General features: G+C 53.8%; 1 long non-coding RNA gene across 1 annotated transcript; it reads right to left on the reverse strand.

Annotated features, from left to right (window-relative positions):
- Window positions 1-14089: 14089 nt before the first annotated feature.
- LOC131518832 (uncharacterized) lies at window positions 14090-15263 on the reverse strand. The gene is made up of 2 exons (XR_009265302.1): window positions 14683-15263; window positions 14090-14312 (listed from the first exon to the last, which is right to left on the reverse strand). It is a non-coding gene; the product is annotated as an uncharacterized LOC131518832 (long non-coding RNA).
- Between the last annotated feature and the right edge of the window lie 3947 nt (window positions 15264-19210).

The raw sequence follows: 19210 nt of genomic DNA on the forward strand, positions 1-19210 counted from the left end.
GTAGATTTCAGTTTTTTGCAGAGACCAACTACCACAGGGCATGGAAGGAGGGGCTTGGCACCCTTGTTTAATGACTCAGTCCGCAAGGCCACCACAGAATCAAAACAAGAGTGACCAGAATGGTTCCTTACACCCTTGACTTTCTGAAAGGCACATGAAGGCTTAATCATCCACTGTGTTGTCATAAGGACAACGGGAGGCTTTCTCTCAGTCCAGAGAGCGCTGGCCACCAGCGTCCCTTGCCCTAGCCTCCTCAGTACACACTGGCCTGACTTCTAACTGCCAGCACCTCCTTGCTGCTGGAGACCCCTTGGCCACTTGGGCGGTAGGCCGAAGTGTGGAGACGGCGTTCCCGGGGCACTTCAGCCAGTACCCCAGCTGCCTTGCCTCTTGGCTGGGAGAGCTCTGCACACGGTTTCCTGGTGGCCCGGTTCCTGTTTTCCACAGTAGTGGGCTCCTGCACGGTGGGTGGCTTGATAGCCTTGATCCGCTGCCTTCCCTTCCTTTTCTCACTTCGCTTCCCCCCTCGCCTTCACCTCCCAAATAAACAACTTGTGCCACAATCCTTGTCTCCAGGCATGTCTGGGGCCACTCAGACTAACGCGTCCGTGGGCTACGCATGCACACATGTGACGCCTCATGCTGGCTCTGGGTGTTGGTTGAACACGTGTGAGGCTGCGTTTGTGACCTTGCATCTGTTCGTGCCAGTTTGGAAAGGCGCCCTATTCCTGGTTCTCACCCCCTTCGGCAGGGAACCAGTATGCTCCCCGCCGCCTGCCACCTCACCCACGCTGACGCCACGGCCAAGCGTGCACGTGTAGGTGTCGCCCTCGCCAGAGTTCTGCCCAGCAGCTCTCTGCCCCTTCTTCCCACAGCATTTATTACTCCTTCTGCCCTAAGACCGTGCTGCTATGCCTTGAGGTTCAAACATGAGCATGACCATCCTCGGTTTAAACAGGGACCGCTGTGCGCCGCTCTTAGCGTGTGAGGTGGCAGCCAGCTCCGTTACGGGCTCACGTAACAAACATCCCCCCACCCCCTGCAGCCCGCTGGATGCCAGGCCCCACGCTGGGCTCTGGCACTTGGGGACACATCATCTACTACAGAATCACCCCTCCCTCCTTCCCTCCTGCGCTGCAGGTCTGCCCATGAGCGACCACCCAGCAGCCTAGCGGCAGGGAGCCCGCGTTCTCAAGTGACACCTCAGGCAGGTGGCAAGAGAAGCGGCTTTATCAATCAGCTGCTGTGTGTCATACTCGAGCCTTGTCTCCTTACAGCACTCGTGGGGGTCGTTATCATCCCCGATCCACAGATGAGGAAACTGAGGCTCATAGAGGTTGAGTGACATTCTGAGGCCACTGGGCAGCAGTAAGTGGCAGTGCTGGGGCTGGGACCAGGAAGCTCTGACTAAGGGTCTGTTCTTGTTTCCCTGGCACGTCCTGGCTTCTCAGACACGGGACATCCCAGAATGATGGGCTCCTGGCGTTGCCGCATCACTGTAACTCAGCCACTAACCAGCAGCCTCTACATTGTCTTAGCACTGGAGATGCCACAGTGAACCTAACAAAGCCCTTGTCTCCTTGGAGCACCCCCTTACTGAGGAATAGATACAGTAAACAAGTAAGATCACTTCAAATGGGGCGGAGTGAAGGCTACCCCGTGGGGTGATGCGAGGGAGATGCGTTGAGGAGCATTTTCTACTGCTGTGTAACAAACGACCCCAACACTTAGCGGTTTACAGAGGCGACTTTTTCTTGTCTTGGTGCGCGTGGGTCAGGAGCCCAGGAGCAGGGTAGCTGGGTGGTTCTGACTCACGGTCTCTGAGATCGCCAGCAAGGTGTCGGTTGGGGCTGCATCAGCCGGGGGGGCTGGGAAATGTACCTATAAGCTACCAACACACGGTTGGTGGCCGGGGCGTCAGGACCTTACCACGTGGGTCTCTCCGGGGCTGCTCACAGGACAGTTCAGCTGGCTTCCCGCAGGGCGAGGTCAAGGTGGACATTAAGAGTGAGATGCACACATGCACGTGTGCTCGTGGGCGTGCACACACAGGCTCTGCTTGCTTGCTTTTCTGCCACAGCTCTGAGGAAATGGAGAACAAAAACAAAACAAGAACCTTCTATAGCTGCTCCTAAGGATGGCGCCTCCTGTGGCTCCAGGCCCCCGGAGGACGGCTTTGGAGCGTCTTCCATCTAATGGAGGCCTCATCGGCTCCTTGCTGCGTCCCCCGGGGTGAGGAAGCATCACACGCTTCTGTTGGCCCTTCTGGTCATCCATCACCTGCCACAGTGGGGGGCAGTGTGGCCTGTGTTGGCTTGCGCTGATGCCACTTGGAATTGCCAGGCAGGAGTCCGTGGCCCTTCTAGAATGAGGGTTCAGGCAACTAGAACACACGTGGCTGGGGGACACCTGCTTTTCACCTTACTTGCTACCGGCGAGGGCGCAGGGGCGTCTGGGTGTGGCCAGAGGAACCCACAGTGGGCCCGGATGTTTCAGGAACAGAGTGGGGGCTCTGGCCCTCTTTTGAAAATAACTCGTCACCTTGCCGAACAGTCTGTTCCTGTTTTTCCATTTTAAAATTGCGGCTTCTATGTACGGAGGACATACGAAGTGTCCATGTACATATGTAGGGGTGTGTGTGTGTGTGTGTGTGTGTGTGTGCAGGTCACAGATTCACTATGGTACAGACACCTTCCCTCACCACCCAAGTCCACAAGGGGGGGGGGCCCCCAGCAGCCCGGCGACCACGTACTGTTCCCCCGACAGCAACGTCTCTCTGGGGGAGGACTGGTGGCCCGACTTTTGTGGCTTCATGGTTTAACTCCCAGGTGGGCACCTCGCAGCTGAGGCACCGAGTTTTGGCTGCTTTGCTTCATTCAGGTGGATTGTGACATGTGCCTTCTCTGGCTGCCTCGGCCACTCCCCCCCTGCTGGGGGTGGCCAGGGTTTGTGTGTTCTCCTGGGGGCTTAGCATCCCTTGTTTGGTGTGGATGGCACACCCATTTTCCTGCCGAGACACAGGAGGCCTCTTGCAGCTCAGGGCTCAGGGAGCACATCACTCGGGCCAAATCGGTGCGGGATTATTTATTACCTCAGTACCCGGGGTTTGTTGTCTCACCACTTCGAAGAATGAAGAAGGAGACACAAAAGGAGCAGCAGGCCAGTTGATTAGAGTAGAGGATCAGAAAGGAAGGGCAGTAGCAAAGGTCTCTTTGCAGAGAGGGGGCGTTCAAAAGTGAATGCCCGAGGCCTCTAGGTGAGGGTCTCTGTTTTAAAAGGTTCCAGTCAGCCCTCTCTTCCCTTCCCCCTCGTTCCTTCTCAGGTCCCACCCTTATTGACTTGATCACTCTAGGTGCTGGGTTGTCCATTCCCGATCGTCTCGACCCCCTTGTGTGTGGGGTGGTCTGTGGCCGTATCGATCCCTTGTGGGTCATACGTTTAATGGCCTGCTACTTAGTTTTAGCCAGGTCTTTTGTCACATTCCTGAGGGGGACCTGACGGGGAGGAGGTTGGTGCGTGGTACATGCTTGAGGGGAACCACACACCTGAAGGGGTTCGCTATGGTCAGACCCTCCCAGCATTGTTCCCAAATGCGTGTTTTTCCCCACCCAGGGACCTCAGGTCCTAAACGTCCCTTCTCTGCCCACTGAATCCGGTCTTTTCCTACCACAAAGTCATGTGTTTCACTGGGGCCTGTACCTAGGAGCAGAACTTGTGGGTCAGAGGGTGTCCTGACCTTCCCGGGGGAACACCGTCCGTCCTATGAGGGAGCACTTCCGTGGGCCCCGTGAAGAGCCAGGGAGGCAGGGAGCAGTACTGAGGGAACCATGACTCAAAGACATCTGAGCAGTAGACTGGGCCCTGCTGTGCAGGACGGCAGTCTGCTTGAGAGGCCCGAGCAGGTAGGGAGGCCTGGCCGAGTTCCCAGAGGGTGGTGAGAGCCGCCCTCCCCGCCCCCCCACCCCCCGCCCCGCCCCCCGCCCTGAGGGACCCAGCTGCGGAAAGGGACCGGTAGTCGGGGTGCAGATTACGCAGAGCGCCGCAGGCAGGAGGAAGAGTGTGTGTGGAGGCTCGGAGGCCGCAGACGGTGATGACCCTGGCCGCCCTGACACGGCACCTTGGACGGCATGGCTTGCACAACAGACGTGGACTCCCTCACCGTTTCTGGAGGCCGGAAACCCCTGATGGAGGTCTGGCAGGGTTGGTGTCTATCGAGGCCTCTCCTCCTGGCTTGCAGCGGGCCTCCTTCTCAGGACCCCACCCTCAGGACCCCACTGAACTTTCAGCTCCTGCCCACAGGCCCATCTCCAAGTAGGGCCGCACTGGGGGAGGGGCGGTAGGGCTTCGGCGTATGAATTTGGGGGACACAAACATTTGGTCCGCAGCAGGGGTGAGGGGGATATGAGGGGCCGGAACGTTCATGGGGCAAGAGGTGAGGCAGGGCTTGGGGTTTCCCCAAACCCTGCCCAAGCTGAGTGATTGGAAACAGTGGTCATCATGTGTATTTGCGTGGGGTTTCCCGCTTTGGGCGGGGCCCGTGGGGACAGCCGCTCTGTGCTGTGTGTGTGACATCAGCTGAGGCTTTGCTTACCATGGCTGACAGCCGGAAGCTCAGCGGGGCTGAGGGCCGGGAGCCTTCCTCTTCCCCCGTGTGGTGGTGAGGGCTTCCTCTCGGCATCTTCTTTCTTCTATCTTTCTAACAGCAAGACAGCAGAAGTTGCCAGTCCTTTCAAAGGTTAGGCCTGAACCTGGCAAGGGGGTCATTTCTGCCATCACAGATGTCACAGAGTCCAGGTGCAGCCACTGACCACTCATGTCACAGACCTTGCCCTTTTTCTTTTTTTTAAATAAAAATGGTGTCTATTTAAGGGGTATAGTGTGTTGTATTGTAACATGATCTCTATAGGCAGGCTAGTTAACGTGTTTGTCTCCTCACATAATTGTCTTTGTTTCTTATGGTGCAAGCACCTGAAATCTGTTCTTAGCACATTCCAATACACCATACGGCCTTGTTAACGACGGTCACCATGCTGGACATTGGACCTCCAGACTTCCTCATCCCACGTAAACGGCAACCTTGCACCCTCTGACCGACCTCTGGCCGTTTCCCCCGCCTCCCAGGCCCTGGTGAGCATATGGACCCGTCTTCCTTCAGCCATGCACTTGTAAACGCTGTAGAAACGCCGTGTTTGCCGTCACCTCCCAGGTCACGCATCCTCTTGCCTTTGAAGCACAGGCTGGCCAGGTCTCTCCTCAAGCCAGTGCAGCCCCAGAGAGTGAGGTCACGGGGCTGGGGCACACCAGAGCTGTGGAAGTTGGAGCTGGCCGTCCCAGATGCCACTGTCTGGGGCTGGTGTCTTGGCGGGCAGTGCACAGGAACCCCACGACTGGAGTTGTAGGGGCGTGTGTGGGTTTTCCTGGAGTGAGGTCCGTGGTTGGGACCAGATTCTCTGATGGGTGTCTCCCCCAGAGAAGGGTGCCAAGGTCGTGACAATACATCTGATTTAAATCTATCTCTGTGACATGGGTGTGAGAGGCAGTTGTTGGTCTGGCCCCTCCGAGGCCACCTCAGCGAAGCCATGGTTTATCATGGGCCCAACTCCCCACCTGCCACTTGGCAGGAGTCCAGTGACGCGGGCACCCACATTCACTTAACCCTCGTGTGTTGTTTGTTTCAGCTTCTTCTCGTGGAAAACTTCAAACGTGTACCAAAGTAGGCAAAGCAGCGTAAGACCCTCCCACCCCTCATATCCCACTTCAACAATGGTCAGCTCACAGCTAACCTTATCCCCCCTCCTTATCCCTGTCATATTGTATATTTTCCAAGTTTTTTAAACGTTTAGTCATTTGTGAGAGACAGGGAGACACAACGTGAGTGGGCGAGGGGCAGAGAGAGAGGGAGACTCAGAACCCGAAGCCAGCTCCAGGCTCCGAGCCGTCAGCACAGAGCCCGACGGGGGAGCTCGAACCCACGAACCCCAAGATCATGACCTGAGCTGATGTTGGACGCTTAGCTGACTCGGACCCACCCAGGCGCCCCTATTCTTCCCCATTTTTTAAAATAAAACCGCGCTATTTCTGAACGTGTTTGTGTCGTGAGCCTGTGGCAGCCTGGGTTTTCACACTTGTTTCCCCCCCTCCCCCCGCTGGTAGAGATTCTGGTACCCAGTTCCAAAACATACATGCCGGGGGGTGAGTTCCCACACCACCAGGCCGTTCTCAAGACACAGCCTCGTGTCCTACAGTTCCACCAGTTCTGATACCCTCTAACTGGAGATGGCCTCAGATGCCACAGGTGGAGGGCTCAGTCCTACAAGACTGCCCCCACCCACTGCACATGCCGGTCGCAAGCCTAACTTGTGAACCTGCGCTTCTGACTGACCGGCTGGAAATCAGAGGTTCCTGTGACTCCTCCCCACCGGCCCCCAACCCTTGAGGTCAATCAGTTTGTTAGAGTGGCTCACAGAACTCAGGAAAGCAGTTTACTCACCGGAGTACTGACTTACTCTCAAAGGATGTAACTCAGGAAGAGCCAAGTAGGAGAGATGCGCAGGGCACGGCATGGGGAAGGGACTCAGAGCTTCCACGCCCTCTGGACACGCCACGCTCTCTGAATCTCCGCTGTACCTAGGAGCAGAACTTGTGGGTCCGAGGGTGCCCTGACCTTCCCGGGAAACACTGTCCGTCCCAACCGGAAGCAATCTGAACCCCGTCCTTTCGGGTTTTTTACGGAGGCTTCATCACCTAGACCCGACTGATCAAATCATTGGCTTTTGGTGATTGATTTCAGGGGGCGGGACCGTGAGTTCGCATCCTTAGGTGCTCTCCGAGAGTCACCGCATTGACACGATCCCGGGTGTGGTGGAACATTTCCTGCCCCCGTCGTGGCTCTGAAGTGATTTCAGGGGCGGAGGACATGCAACCAAATATGATAACAGAAGATGTTCCCGTTGCTCTTTTTTGCTCAGAAAATCCCAAGGGTTCGGGGTGCTGTGTGCGCCAGGAACTGTGGACAAAGACCAAATGGATAGGAGGAATACATTTTGGAATCTGAATGGCCAAATCTGCCCTTTGTATTAATCACGATCTTGCACCTGGGTAACCAGGACCTGGATCGGGAACTAAACGTGAGCAGCACCTGCAAGCCCCCAGGGCCCCCTTCTGTCACTCGCCCAAGTGACCTCCATCCTGACTGGATGGGGTCTGGTTTGCTCTCTGGCTGCCGAGGTGTGGCAGGAGAGCACCTCGATGCTGGCCGCTCATGCGACCGTGTGCGGACACAGCCTCCGGGAGCCTTGGTCCCTCTTGGGCACAGCGAGGGCCATGCTGGGCCTGCCAGGTTGCTGTGAAAATCATCAATAGCCTGTGTCAGGGCCCGGCTCTGGGCTTGGCACCTAGTAAAGGCTGAGAAAGGGGCGTCTCTCATCATCATCATCATCGTTGACCTTTATTTCCGGTTTTGCACTGGCTGAGCCCGGAAGTGGCCAATGGCACTGGCCTGCGTTGTGTAGCTGCCGTGAGAGCTGGGGACAACGGGAGCCTTCCAGACAGCGGACAGTTGGTGTTTAAGATCCTGTAGGGCATCCTGGAGAAACTTTCCTGGGCTGGGCTGTCAATTAGCTTGAAAGACAACCGGGGTAAAATCTGTCATTGACACAGCGGACATAGGAAGGGCACGGGGTGCTCTCCTAAGACCAGCGAGGGTGGCTCTGTGGGAGGAGCTGTCCCCTGGGCTTGAGTGCTCATGGGGCGATGCAGTTAGTCTGCACAGTTACTGAAAAAGGCAATTTGCAGAAGAAAAAAAAAAGTACAAAAAAGACTTTGAGTTAAGTGTGTTTTTATTTCTGTAGCTCGCTGGCAATAAAATCCAATTGGGGACGTCCAGGGATTAGCTTCCCAAATGTGCTTGCTCACAGTCCTTTGCTCCTTCAGACTCAGGAAGCCCAGCTGTGGCTTTAAGCCCTTAGCTGCATGCATTTTAATCCCCAAGCCCCTTTCCTTTGGTTTACAGAGCGGCAAGACATCGCTGTCTTGTATTTGGCTGCCGGGTATTTCACAGTCTCCATTGAAAGTTCAAGTGTGTGCGATAGGATCTAATTGTCCAGTTTCTTGACATTCAGGCTTGTCTCCTTCATAAAGTGGTGTAATTGATTTCTGGGTCCTTGAAAATAGAGCCGGCAGTGGGGAGAGATGCTGGAAATACCAAGTAGAGGATGCAGTGAGGCCAGCTACACCATCCCCACTCACTCTTTCCTTCCGTTGCTGCCTCACAGGGCCCAGGACACAGAGTTCTGGAACCCCCCTCTGGGGTTGCTGCCCAACTTCTGGGAGGACGTGGCTTTCAGGGTGGGATTCCAGGTCAGAAGACCAGCAATGTGACACCTTGGGGGCTGGGCCTGGGGACAGTCTGCCGAGACTGCAGAAGGGATCCCAGGGGAGCTGGGGACCTCACATGTCCCCACAGCTCATGTGCTCCAGTGGATCTCCCATAGTGGAAGGTACTTGCATCTTAAGTTTGTGTTCTCTATCGTTGCAGGTCTGAAGGTGAGAGCTCCCGGAATGTCAGGTATGTGTGTCATCGGCCTCTGTTTGTGCGTCTGGGTCCTGGGAGCGGGTGGCTTCAATGAAACTTTGCGCTTTGGTGTCTCTGTGATGAGGTCGCACCAGGTCAGAGCCCTGCTCCCTTGCTGCTCCTGGCCCTGGCCCGCCACCTGGGGACCGTGGCCCTGCCGTCTGCTGGCTTGGTGTCCTGGAGAGAGAGCACCGGTTTACTGTGCGGGCTTACTCGGTTCTAGAGTGACCTTCGTGGGGGGTCACCTGGCTTGGTGGTAGTTCCATTCCCCCAAGGGCAGCGGCGGTGTCCTAGGCTGTGACATATCTACGACCAGAAGCTTCTCAGCTCAGGCAGTCCCTGGGGCCAGATGGGGCAAATCTCTGGGCTGTTTGGTGGAGGGGCGGGCTCCTAGCAGCCTTGAATGATGCGGTGTCTCCGTGGCCCGTGGAGAACACGATGCCTGCAGTTGAGACCCCTGCCTCTCCTCACCCCCACCAGTGGAGTGGAGGGGTTCGGCATGGAGTTGGGTCACAGCTGGGGCTCCTGACTGGATGAAGGGAGGGGCAGCTAGGAACCAGAATCCCAGGGTGCTAGTGCCTCAGCCCAGGGGGCTGGGGCCAGGCAGGTCTCAAGGTTTGAGTTGGGGGACCAGGACGGCCATGAGGGATGGGAGACAGCGGGCTGGTGATGAGGGTGGGGGAGAAGAGGAGGAGCATGGAGGCACTTTAAGGGCCACAGGGACGCCCAGCCCCACTGGCAGCAGATTTCAGATTTCTGAAATCGCTCCGTGACTGGGCACAACACAAATTGTGCATCCTGAGCCTGGAGCTGGGAGTTTCGGGCTTGGGTGGGGTCCTCTGGGCAGCCTACAGAGAGAGAAGTGCAGATGGGTGACAGGTAGGCTGCATCGTGGGGAGGCTCCAGGAATCAGCGTGGCGAGGCCCTAGTGTATACCCGCGCACTCGGCTTGGGCGCAACCCGGGACACGTGAGTGGTGGTCCCAAGCCAGGAAGGCAGAATAGGGGGCACTGGGAGGGCTGGGTCTATAGACCCTGAGTCCGGCAGGGTCCCAGCAGGAAGCAGAGGCACACGCGGGGTGAGGGGATGGAGGAGTGTCCTACAGGGTCTACGGATGGCGTGAGGGCCAGGTGGCCCCCCGGGCCTGAGAGGGGAGAGGAGATGCCCTGAGAGACGGAGAATGGCCCAGGCCAGGAGATGCGGGAGGAGGGGCAGCTGCGCATTCTGGAGCCATGGCCCCTCTGAATATGTGCAGCCGTGAAGGCAAAGTGAAGGTGCCCTCCATGGACTGATGGGGAAAGGCCCCAGGTGCGCCGTTTCCTGAGCAAGGCAAGGTGCGGGAGAGCATGTATCTCACGTTACATTTGGGGTAAGAAAAGTTGCATGGAAGAATGTGGTTTCTTGCTTATAACGTTTGCATGCATAAGCAATGGCAGGAGACCCGAACAGCTGTTCAAACGATCCCTTGGGAGGTAAGGAGCCGGGCAGGCAGAGATAAGAGTGGCTGTGAGCCTCCTCGTAGTGTGCACCATGCTGTCGCTTCAGCTCGGACCCATGCAACATGTATTACCTGTCCAGAAAACTTGTTAAAAATGAAGATTTACCGGGGCGCCTGGGTGGCTCAGTCAGTTCAGCATCTGACTTCGGCTCAGGTCATGATCTTGCAGTTGTGAGTTCGATCCCCGCGTCGGGCTATGTGCTGACGGCTCGGAGCCTGGAGCCTGCTTCGGATTCTGTGTCCCTCTCTCACTCTGCCCCTCCCTCGCTCATGTTCTTTCTCTCTCTCAAGATTAAATTTAAAAGAAAAAAAAACATTTAAAAAAAAATGAAGAGCTATCTGAGGACAGGGAGGGTTGCTGAGGGGTAGTGAGCATCCCGTTCCTGGGGTATGCACAGACATTGGAAGGGGATTCATAGGGGGAATAGGAAAGAGAGGTGCCTTCAGCCCCAGGATCTGAGCCCTCCCTGCTCCGTCTGATACACTCCCCCAGAAGAATCAGCCCCTGGCTGATGACAGGGCACCCTTCACCGAGATCTCCTGAGACCAGTGGGCTTTCACCTGTAAGTGCCGGGAGATGTGTGTAGGGTGGCTGTTTGGCCCTGCCCAACCCCACCCACCCCCTGCCTCAGGGGTCCCTGCTGTGGGCTGTCAGGAACCTGATTTTGCAGACCAGGTGAAGCAGGAGGGCAGTTCTCTGCTCTGAGGAAGGGTGGGAAAGACATTTCAGTGGTGGGGACAGGAACACCAAGGACCTGCTTGGTGAGAGAATAAGGAATGGCCTCGGAATGGGGCCCGGGGCTGGCGTGGGGGTGGGGACCGTGTGGAGACTGGAACCTGTGTCCCCAGCTGGAGCCAACTGGTTGTCAGCAGGACTCCTAGAGGTGAGGAGCCAGGCAGGGAAGAAAACTGATGTGAGTCCAGGCAGAGAAGGCTGCATCTGAGATTTTTCTGAGGCTCAAAAACCCAACCCCATAACGACTTCTACTCTGCTGTGCTGACTCTCGGGGACAGCCCCAGACACCTATAGGAGTCGTGGTAGAAGACCTTGCTGGGACTTTAGGATGCTGGGGTCAGGCGTTGACTGAGTCTCTATCCTGTGCCAGGCACTTGTTTTGCCCTCAGGGAACTGTCACAGTGGGGGTCAGACCTTGGTCACATGTCACACCCTCTGGTCAACACAGGTAGGCACAGGGGCACAGGCCAGGAAGCCCTCCGGACGGTTCAGATCTGACCCACTCTTCACGATTCAGGTCACTATCCCCAGACAGCTGCAAAATCTGTTTCCCAGGGAAGAAGGACCATGAGGTCCCTTCCTAAAGGGAGCCTGATCTTCTGCTGAGTGTTCCCCCAGGGGCCCGCCCACCAGAAGGACTGGTCTAAAAGTCAAGTCTGACTGTGACCCTCCCTGCTTTGCCCTCCATGGAGCCCCTTTGCCCAACACTCTCTAGCTGTGGCTCTCACTGAGGCCCCGTGAGCCGGCCGCCTCTCTCGTGTGCGGCCCAGTTTCCTGCTCCTGTCCCCCCGGGGCACCTTGCGCGGCTGCCCAGCAGTGCTTCCCTCTGGTTCCAGGTGCGTCCATGGGTTCCCTGCCTGTCTTCCAGCTTGTCTGTGGGACTAGTGCTGTTTCCTGTGCCCCCTGTGTTCAGCAGACCCACACCTCTGTGAGAACCTCAAGCCGTGGCCCCACTGAAGCTTTGAGGGGGGTCATGGCTGAAGTGGCCTGGCCCTGCTTGCCCTCTTTGGCTTCTTGTGCTTGCTTCTGATATCCATGTTCACTTTGATTTCTGTCCTAGTGACTTGAACACTTAACCCCAGGCAGAGTAAGGAGCCTGCATGAAGCCCCGGGTTGTCTCCCGGCACAGAGCACAGAGCACAGGGCAGGCCCCAACAGGCCGGGCCATAGTGGAATGAGTTCGCCTTGGTCTCGCCGGGCACCCTGGGCACAATGCCTTGCCCACAGAACTGGCGCAAATTAATGTTTGCTTAATTGGATTCGGAACTCATAAATATTTTCAGGCTGTGAACTGGAAGGGAAAAATAAGTGGACCATCTGCCCTGCTCAGTGGAGACCCCTTCCTCTCCCCTGCTTCATCTCCCTTCCACAACAAACACCAAACACAGGGGGCAGAAGGGACCATGTCTGAACTCAGAAAAGGTGACATCTGGCTTTCATTATACTGGCCAAGGTCTGGATGGACACCAAGAGCGGATGATCTTTGCTAAATGTTAAGGAAATTAACCCTGAGAGACCCTCCTTACCCCACCCCTACCCTGGGGTCCCTGCTTGGTGAGGGTTTTTTTCTTTCCACTCAGAGGATGTGAGCTACAGCCTTTCTGGCAGTCTGAGCCTCCCCGAGCAGCAGGGAACGGGTTTTGCCGGGAGATGCCCGTTTGCCATGGCTCGCGCGCTACTTTTCCCCCGGGCGAGACAGGTGCAAAGTCACATGTATTCATTTTCCACAAACGAAACGACTCGGTTTTGACCATGTTGCAGACCTAGGACTTGGCTCCCTTGTTCCCGGGGGGTGTGTGTCTGGTTTTCACTCCATTCCGAAGGAGCCTGTGGAGGCTCCCAACTTTGAACCTTCTAATGATAATGATTTACTGGTTTCAGGGGGTTCGGGGTGGGGGTGGCGGGGGGAGGTGGGACAAGAAGAGTGATGCAGAGTTTGGAGTCTGAAGGAATGATTAGCTGCGTGGAGGGCCCGGGGCCAGTGCTGATGCTGTAGTTAAGGCACAAGGACTTTCTGCAGCACCAAAGCATCACCTTTTGCTTCTCATCAACCCCTTGAAACGAACTCAGTCATGTTCACTGATAGGAATCAGTACCAAGTAATGAGTGTCCGCCATGAGTCGGGGCCTCACCGCACCTGTACAACCAACCCCACCCGTTCAAGAGGGTTATGGTGCGCCCCAGTGTTTGAGCTCTGGGAGACTGGGGTAGAGAAATGCTGAACAGCTTCCCTAGATAACACGGCTTTCAAATGCAGATCTGAGACTTCCCACCCAAAGCCTTTCCAGTTCCTGTCCTTGGTGCCTGTGGAAGGTACAGATTTCCAGGCCCTGTCCTTGACCTGTCTGACTCGGTAGGGTCGGGGGAGGGGGTGGGGGCCGAGACTCTGAATTTTGCCCCCTTCCTGCGTGATTCCAGCAGGCAGCCTGGACACCCAGCCTCTGTCCAAGCAGGCCAGGGTCCAGTATTCGGCTGTGCCCAGCTCACCAGTGTGAGCTCAGAAACACTGAACCAAGCAGTTCCCATAGGTCCCCCCACCCCCCACCCCCCACCCCTGGCAAAAGAATCCTAAAACCCTGACTGGCATTTTCCAAAGGTCCCAGCAAGCTTCTCGGGACCCTGAGCAGCCAGCCAGTGAAACCTGAGGACTGCTTGTTTGGGGAGTGTGGGGGCTGCTTCTGGAGAAGGTGGGCTTGGTTACAAGGGTTGTCTTAATTGGCACGAGGACGTGGAAGGGAAAGCAATGAGTCGAAATTAATCCGTTTTCCTGTGAACATCTCCCACCACTCCGTGCCAAGGCGAGGCAGCCTTTGTAATTAACTGACTGGGCCTTTTCTCCCCCCAAACCCAAAATGGGAGCGTGCAATTTATTTTGTGTGTGAGGTGATATGAAAATTGCCAAGGTTGGCAGATGAGGCTGGGATGTTGGTGGAGCTGGGTAAACAGGGCTGAGCTGTCTGTCACCTCCAGGTCGGAATGGGGAGCTGGCTCCAAAGCAGGGACAGGGGCTGGGGCCACGGAGGTGCTGTGCCGAGGGCTGAGCAGGTGGCCTTGGGAGGAGAGCAGAAACTTCTTAGCACTGTGGATGGGAGTAGAGGCACTACAGTTCTGAAATCAAAGCCTTCTCCTCGTCCTACCCTGTGTCACCACGCACCAGACACTTAACTCTCCAAGCGTCAGAGTCCACGTGGGTTCAGCGGTCTTTACTGAGTGCCTGCCGTGTGTAGTGAACCCAAGTTCATCTGCCTAATGCGCATAAAGACCATCACTGAGACATGGAGTATAAAGCAAAGCAAGAGTTTATTCCAGAGGCAGGAAGGCGAGCCTCACATCCACCTCCCTAGAGGAGGAGAGTCAGGGGTACTTAGTGGCAAAGGAAAAAGGTCAGGGTACAAAGTTGCGGCTGCTAACCCTTTGGTTACCCTTTTCAGTCCCCAGGGTCTTTTGATCCGTCCTCATTCTTGTGGGTATTGGGACCACGACCCGGCCGCGGCCGTTACTTCCTGCTGAGGTGGGGTGAAGACTGGGGTTAGACAAGTGGAAACTTTGGGGTGGAAAGGAATGTTCTGCATTACCAGGATTTTTGTACTTTGGTCAATAGTTCCTGGACCATGTTGTGTCTAGGGTTTTAGGGGTACTAGAGAACAACAGGTAGCATGTTGTACTCATGGCTTGATTCCCTTGGACCAGTTACCCCGAGTCGGAGGTTCAGGTCCAGCAGAGGCTCACTGGTCTGAGCCGGGTCCCTTTCGACCTCCTCCCTGCTGACAGGGTGTAGGGAACCTGTGGATTCTTGTCATTCAAGTGTGAATCCACGGCTCAATTCCCTGTAGTTTCGGAGGAGTGAGGGGTCAACAGCACCTCACAGGGTCTGACCTGTCCAGTGAGGCTGGAGCTGGTCCTCTGGGCTCCCGCTCTTCAGGTCTTTACTGACATCTTTAGTGACACCTTTGGATGTCACTAAGGGATTCAGGCAGCGTGAAGACACATCTGACAGGTACCTCAGCCTGCCGGAAGCAAACTCAGGCACTGGATGTACCTGATAGTATCCAAATCGCTGGTGGGAGCCCCGCCAGCAACTCCTAGGTCACGAAAAGGACATAGAAAGTCTTCCATATAACATTCCGCAGGGGCTTAAACCAAGCCCTCTTCTAGGGAACACTCTTTCCCAAAGCAGGGCAGATGGCATGGGTTGTTCCCAAGTGAAGTGGGTTTATTGGCAGAGCTTTGCCAAACTTCATTTTTTTCCCTTTTTCCACTCTCTCGGTGTCTCCAGGAAGCATGTGATTTCCACTGAATGCCCAAGGCCTTGGACGCTGTGGTTGTCACTCCATTGTCACTCTGAATTATTAGCGGCAGTCCAAACCTAGAAATGATCTCGCTTAAAAGCATTTTGACAACTCCCAAGGCCTTCTCTGAATAGCAGGGAGGAACCTCAACCCCATTGATAAAGGTGTCTGCAGATACAAGCAAACCCCGAGAATTTCCCGTTGTTCTTTGCATTCCCGGAAAGGCTGCCTACCGGTCTTCCCCAGGTTTAGGGCCTCTCAGTTGTATACCCTTGAGAACTTGTGGGCACCCAGTCTTAGGATTGTTTTTAGCACAAGCGTTGCCTTTTGTAGCATTTCGCTGAAATCGGAGCCCGCAGTATACTTCTGGATCCACTGGAGAGTGGCATCTTTCCCATAAAGGGTGCTTCGAAGAATGTGGCTAATTATTTCTTTCATCAGATGCTCTAGGGTAAGGATTCATTCTATTTCCAGCCGGTGTCAATGCCAGCACGGTGTCCAAACCCCCACTCCTTACTTAACTCCTCTTTGGTCCTCCAAGGGACGTTGGGGTTGATATGTAGTTAAGTCTATCTTTGGCACTAAAGCTCTTCCAGAGGGTCTTGGAGTCTTCGACGAGCTGCCAGCATGGTTCCCTTGGGCAGTCGGTCCACTTTGTGGCATCTTCCGCAGCAGACAATAGCTTATGGGTCACCACTGCACCCAGCTCTTCCTTGTCTTTGACCCGTGAAACTGTCCCCATCCGTGAACACGTCCACGTCTGGGTGATCCGATGGCAGCTTGTCCAGTCGGGAAGGCTGCCATCAGCTTGTTCAGCTATCCGTGTGTCTCTGGTGATCTTTCTGAGTGGTCCTTAGATCACCGGGGCACTTTTCTGTCACGTGTACCTCGGGTGGTCTGGCTTTGGTTTGCGGGGCTTCAGGGAAAAGCAGTTTTCGTTCTCAGTGCTTCCAGTCAACACAGTGGGAGGAAACTGGAAACCTTAGTTTGGAGAGTCAGGGTCAGACATTCAAGGAAACCAGAAGAATTCAGGACCCAGCCCAGGTGTATAGACAACCAACAAACCCTCAAAGACGGTTCATCGGAACTATGATCTTACATTTTCACAGGTGTGTTACTGGAACAATCTCTCTCTCTGAAACCACCCTCATCTCCACCAAAGATCGCCAAATTAGGACACATTTGTTTGTAAAACTGTCCAGTTGAAGCTGGGCCTGTTTACACAAGCGCCATCACAACGGTGATTGGTCATATAGGTGTTTGGTTTTTTCAATCTGCTTCGCTGGAACTTTTCGTAAGGAATGTCAGATTGAACTTTGAACAGCCTTGTCAGGCTCAAGAAGCCACTGGCCACCAGCCTTTGCCTGCCATACCTATAGATGTGGGTGGCTCCCTCTCTTCTCGAGATCCCCCAAATACCCTGAGGTTCCTGCACCTGCCAGGAAGTGACAACCTTCCTTATTCACCTGGTAGGGCTGCTGGAAACTTTGTAAGCAAGGTACGAGGCAAGTTTTCCAAGGGGCTTCATTGGCTCGGCAAAGTCAACCTTAATTAGTTCCTTAAAGCTCTCTGATTGTAGCTGAGACTAGGCATATCTCCCTCAACTGTGACATTCCAGTCAAAGCCTTGGCAACATGACCAATGTTTCCAGTGGCGTCCTGTTGCAAGGAGAACGGATTTGTATCGAACTTCTGCAAATAAATTCACTGCCATGAAAATACGAGAATACTCCCTGAGAGTTTTGAATTCTGGTGGTACCAGGTAGGGAGAAAGGGATAAATGTTTCCTATCTGTTTATGAAGAAATTATTTACCAAACGTCTACCAAATGTCATAGGCAGATTAAATTTAGAAGAGCAAACATTAGAGGACCAGCAATGTTTACACAAGTGTCTGTTTGAAAGCAGTTTCCCCATTAGTTCTGGGGATTCTTACTAAGCTTAGCTTTATGATCCTGAAGGGATCAGAGAGCTGTATTTGTCAATGCAGTGCAGCTGGCAAGGAGATACTGTGACACACGATACTTCAGTAGTTCGTATTACAAGCGATGACGCTATACCAGGACATATCAAAACCTTAGGAATCTTATAAAATCTCTAGGACACTTAGAGCAATCACCCATACAACAAACCCTAAGAAGGTTCCTCATCGCTTATTTGATGATGCCTCCCATGTCCTTTGACACACCAGGGAATAAGCCTAATTCGTCAAAGACTTCCATTCACAAGCTGGGTTTTTGCAAGTTGGTGAAATACCAGAAGGTTTCAAAACACGTGCCTAAATAGGATTACAGATCATTACAAAACGGGATACTTATTTAGCCAGGATGGCAAGAAGAGATTCTCAAGGTAAATGCAGACAGCAAGGTAAATGGAGCTGTGAGCAAACCTTAGCTCTCTTAACACTGAGCTGATTCAACTTTCTTAAGTAAGCAAAGACCTAACAAAGACAAGACATAGAAACTTTGTTTTTCTAGGCAGATTAAAGGTAAAGAAAAACCTCTGTTGATAATTTAGACCCATCATCTAAGAAGCCTCTGTCACATTAAAAGCGAGAAAACCCAAATTCCAGTCTTATACTGCTGTAATTTGGATATTAAAACTCATTCGTTGCAACAAGATGAATTTTTATTTTTATTTATTTATTTTTTTAATTTTTTTTCAACGTTTTTTAATTTATTTTTGGGACAGAGAGAGACAGAGCATGAACAGGGGAGGGGCAGAGAGAGAAGGAGACACAGAATCGGAAACAGGCTCCAGGCTCCGAGCCATCAGCCCAGAGCCCGACGCGGGGCTCGAACTCAGGGACCGCAAGATCGTGACCTGGCTGAAGTCGGACGCTTAACTGACTGCGCCACGCAGGCGCCCCAAGATGAATTTTTAAAAAGACATGCAGTCCCTTCTTTCTTCCTCCGTGTCACCTCCCACGTTGATACATACTTATTTGGACAAGGACATCCAGGGCACTGCATGGGTCTGAGTTCTTGTGACGGGTGTTGGGATGTGCTGACCAGAATCTCTGGCAGGAACCAAGGTCTCCCAGCCATAGCAATGCTGCCTACAGCCTTCGACGCTCAGACATCATCAGGGATCGCCGTGACTGTACACAGCGGCCTTGCCAAGGGCATTGCCCGCTGCCCAGGTGGTCACATCCAAAGACGCTTACGAAGAGCCAGCCCCTTTCGCCTAATGTTGGATGCTTCCGAAGGGCAGTCCAACTTTCGGGACTGCTCAGAGAGTCGGCTAAGGCTTCCGTTGAAGTGTCACTGCTCAGCTTTTGCCTGACATCGTTCTCTGCCTCCCCCTTCTCTTCCCCGGGGGTCGATCGCTGCCCTCATAAACTTGTTTCTTACATGCGAAACTCCAGAATCTCGTTCCCAACCATGCATAGCATTTCTTTCGAAAGATTCCCTTCTTGCAAACCTTCTGCAATTTTCCCTTTCACATTCCTTCAGATTTTGTCCTACGTTTTCCCCTCTTTATTTTTTTTTAAATTTTGTTTGAGAGAGAGAGAGCACAAGCGGGGGAGGGGGGGAGAGAGAGAGACACAGAGAGACACTCAGAGAGAGAATATCAAGCAGGCTCCACTTGGAGCCTGACACGGGGCTCAATCCCACAACTCTGGGATTATGACTTGCGCAGAGGTCAGGAGTGGGATGCTCAACAGACTGAACCACCCAGGTACCCCAAGTTTTCCCTCTTTGAATAAACAGTCTCACTTTCATTAAATACAGAATTTTTTCGCTTATTTTTTCAAGTAGGCTTAATTACATTTATTAAAATTATTTACATCTGTCTGTCTGTCCTTCGCTTGCCCATAAAGCTTCAGAAGCCATTGGACAGGGCTCTAACGTCTTTTTCTTTTCCATCACATTTTGTGACAGTCACAACGCCAACAGCTGGTTTGACTTACGGTAAACACAAGCAGAGTGAAACTATCATATTTAATGTTGGCAATTCTAAAGACTTATGTCCATTTGAACTAAACGAACAACGTTACATTAGCTTTCATACCAAATATTATCCAAGATCACTTGAACTTGAAAGACACCTGGGGTTAGTTTCTATCTTTCTGAGTTTTAGAACGCCCAGTTCTTTGTTTTCTTTTAATTGTTTT

Source organism: Neofelis nebulosa, chromosome 1 (genome assembly GCF_028018385.1).
Source record: "Neofelis nebulosa isolate mNeoNeb1 chromosome 1, mNeoNeb1.pri, whole genome shotgun sequence".
Taxonomy (NCBI): domain Eukaryota; kingdom Metazoa; phylum Chordata; class Mammalia; order Carnivora; family Felidae; genus Neofelis; species Neofelis nebulosa.